Genomic DNA, 4,180 nt, shown 5'->3' on the forward strand with positions numbered 1-4,180 from the left:
ACTAGATGAACTAGGACGTGCGTCATGATATTGAAGAAAGATGGTGGGAACACCAACTCGAAACTGACAAGACATTGCGCCACATCACTCCTTAGCCTTGGTACGATTTCTGGATCGATCACCTTCTAAGAGATTGCATTGAGGAATGCACATAGCTTCACAATGGCTAATCGGACATTTTCCGGTAGAAGCCCCCTCAATGCAACCGGAAGCAGTTGCGTCATAATCACGTGGCAGTCATGAGACTTTAGGTTCTGAAACTTTTTCTCTGGCATATTTACTATTCCCTTTATATTTGACGAGAAGCCAGTCGTGACCTTCATACTGAGCAGTCATTCAAAGAAGATTTCTTTCTCTTCTTTCGTAAGAGCGTAGCTGGCAGGACCTTTATACTGCTTCGGAGGCATGCCGTCTTTTTCGTGCAAACGTTGCAGGTCCTCCCGTGCCTCAGGTGTATCTTTTGTCTTCCCATACACGCCCAAGAAGCCTAGCAGGTTCACGCAAAGGTTCTTCGTCACGTGCATCACGTCGATTGAAGAGCGGACCTCTAGGTCTTTCCAGTAGGGTAGGTCCCAAAATATAGATTTCTTCTTCCACATGGGTGCGTGTCCCTCAGCATCATTCGGAACAGCTAGTCCACCGGGACCCTTTCCAAAGATTACGTGTAAATCATTGACCATAGCAAGTACGTGATCACCGATACGCATGGCGGGCTTCTTCCGGTGATCTGCCTCGCCTTTGAAATGTTTGCCTTTCTTTCGACATTGATGGTTGATCGGAAGAAATCGATGATGGCCCAGGTACACATACTTCCCGCATTTGTCCAGGTATATACTTTCAGTGTCATCTAAACAGTGCGTGCATGCGTGGTATCCTTTGTTTGTCTGTCCTGAAAGGTTACTGAGAGCGGGCCAATCGTTGATGGTCACGAACAGCAACGCCTTAAGGTTAAATTCCTCCTGTCTGTGCTCATCCCACGTACGTACACCGTTTCCATTCCACAGCTGTAAAAGTTCTTCAACTAATGGCCTTAGGTACACATCAATGTCGTTGCCGGGTTGCTTAGGGCCTTGGATGAGAACTGGCATCATAATGAACTTCCGCTTCATGCAAATCCAAGGAGGAAGGTTATACATACATAGAGTCACGGGCCAGGTGCTGTGATTGCTACTCTGCTCCCCGAAAGAATTAATGCCATCCGCGCTTAAAGCAAACCATACATTCCTTGGGTCCTTTGCAAACTCATCCCAGTACTTTCTCTCGATTTTTCTCCACTGCGACCCATCAGCGGTTGCTCTCAACTTCCCATCTTTCTTTCGGTTCTCACTGTGCCATCGCATCAACTTGGCATGCTCTTCGTTTCTGAACAGACGTTTCAACCGTGGTATTATAGGAGCATACCACATCACCTTCGCAGGAACCCTCTTCCTGGGGGGCTCGCCGTCAACATCACTAGGGTCATCTCGTCTGATCTTATACCGCAATGCACCGCATACTGGGCATGCGTTCAGATCCTTGTATGCACCGCGGTAGAGGATGTAGTCATCAGGGCATGCATGTATCTTCTCCACCTCCAATCCTAGAGGGCATAAGACCTTCTTTGCTGCGTATGTACTATCGGGCAATTCGTTATCCTTTGGAAACTTCTTCTTCAATATTTTTCAGTGGCTTCTCAAATCCTTTGTGAGCCACAGCATTCTCTGCCTTCCACTGCAGCAATTCTAGTACGGTACCGACCTTTTTGTTGCCATCTTTGCAATTGGGGTACAACCCTTTTTTGTGATCCTCTAACATGCGATCGAACTTCAGCTTCTCCTTTTGACTTTCACGTTGCGTCCTTGCATCGACAATGACCCGGCGGAGATCATCATCATCGGGCACATCGTCTGGTTCCTCTTGATCTTCAGTAGCTTCACCCGTTGCAGCATCATTGGGCACATCATCTGGTTCCTCTTGATTTTCACCAGCTCCCCCGTTGCAGCATCACCGTATTCAGGGGGCACATAGTTGTCATCGTACTCTTCTTCTTCACCGTCTTCCATCATAACCCCTATTTCTCCGTGCCTCGTACAAACATTATAGTGTGGCATGTGGGAGTGAAGGATTTTCCGGTTAGAGTAAGACCTCGTATTCCCACATTCAGTGCATGGACAACACATAAAACCATTCTGCTTGTTTGCCTCAGCCGCATCGAGAAACTCATGCACGCCCTTAATGTACTCGCAGGTGTGTCTGTCACCGTACATCCATTGCTGGTTCATCTGCGTGCATTATATATAATTAAGTGTCCAAATTAATAGAAGTTCATCATCACATTAAAACCAAAGTGCATACGTAGTTCTCATCTAACAACATATAGCTCTCCAGAGCATCTAATTAATTAAACCATACATTGAAACTATGTAAAACATTTCAATTCGAAAAAATGCGATCATAATCGCAACCAAGGTAACAATTGATCCAACGGCATAATGATACCAAGCCTCGGTATAAATGACATATTTTCTAATCTTCCTAATCTTCAAGCGCATCGCATCCATCTTGATCTTGTGATCATCGACGACATCCGCAACATGCAACTCCAATATCATCTTCTCCTCCTCAATTTTTATATTTTTTCCTTCAACAAATTGTTTTCTTCTTCAACTAAATTTAACCTCTCGATAATAGGGTCGGTTGGCATTTCCGATTCACATATATCCTACATAAATAAAATCTATGTCACGTTGGTCGGCATAATTTTCCTAAACAATAAATGAACCAATAGTTATAAAGATAATATATATACCACATCCGAATCATAGACAGGACGAGGGCCGACGGGGGCCGATACCAAAACCATCGCACTATATAAGATGCAGTAATAAAAGTAAGAAAATAATACAAGTACCTATGTAAACATACAAGTAAGAATATTTTTCCTTTCAGAAAGAAGATAAGAACAAGACGCTCACCACGGTGGTGCCGGCGATGAGCTCGGCGCGGGTGATCGACGGCAGTGAAGATGGGGACGGGGCATGACGGAGCGCGAAACCTAGACAAATATTGTGGAAAATGGAGCTTGGAGGTCGAGCTTGGAGAGGAGAAAGCTTAAGTAGTGTGGCTCGGGCATTTCATCGAACACCTTGTGTGCATAGGAGGTGAGCTAGAGCACCACCAAGCCCTCTCCCCCTCGGCCAGAAAAAAAAGCAATGTGCTCTGCTCTTACGCGAGGGGGTATATATAGGCACTTCATTGGTCCCGGTTGGTGGCATGAACCGAGACTAAAGGGGAGCCTTTGGTCCCGGTTCAAGCCACCAACCGGGACCAATGGTGGTGGGCCAGGAGCGAGGCCCATTGGTCCCGGTTCATCCCACCAACCGGGAACAAAAGGTCTAGATGAACCGGGACCAATGGCCCACGTGGCCCGGCCGGCCCCCTGGGATCACGAACTGGGACCAATGCTCCCATTGGTCCCGGTTCTGGACTGAACCGGGACTAATGGGCTGACCCGGCCTGGACCAAAGCCCTGTTTTCTACTAGTGTATATATCACGTAGATAACAAATGGAATCTCATGGTATGAACTTAACTTTATATCAGTGTCCAATTGTAATTATGTGTATTCTGGTCTAACAGTAGTAAGTAGAAAATATATCTACTGATCTACTATCACCGGTAAACATTCATCCAACTTGTGGTTGGTATCCTAGACATTGTTCCAATACTATAAATACTTGTTGGCATTGGTGTGTTCAAGACAGGTAGCAAAATCGTTTATTTCTTAAGAAATATTACTGTTGTCGACTCTATGCCGTACAAGATGGTGTAACTATATTACAAGAGACAACATATAAACATGAGCAAGAGCATGGACCAGTTGGCTTGAAGAATAGGGCGACGTATGACACATAGAGTAAACACAAACAATTAAAATTATAAATACCCCTATGACTTTTATTATGACCGTATAAAACATCGTATATCTTTTACCTTATATTTAGTTATTGGAAGCACCATCGGAGCCTCCACGTTTGTCCTAATTAAATGAAGAAAATAATTATTAGATCTCAATTGTGTGATTCGGATTTAAGGAGGCAAAAGGCATAATTGAAGATAATAGTAGCCATCAGATCTAAATTATGTGTTTCTTAGTTAATTGAAAAGGAGAAATAGTCGGAGACACGGAGTCTCATTTTCTT

This window comes from Triticum aestivum, chromosome 3A (genome assembly GCF_018294505.1).
Source record: "Triticum aestivum cultivar Chinese Spring chromosome 3A, IWGSC CS RefSeq v2.1, whole genome shotgun sequence".
Taxonomy (NCBI): Eukaryota; Viridiplantae; Streptophyta; class Magnoliopsida; order Poales; family Poaceae; genus Triticum; species Triticum aestivum.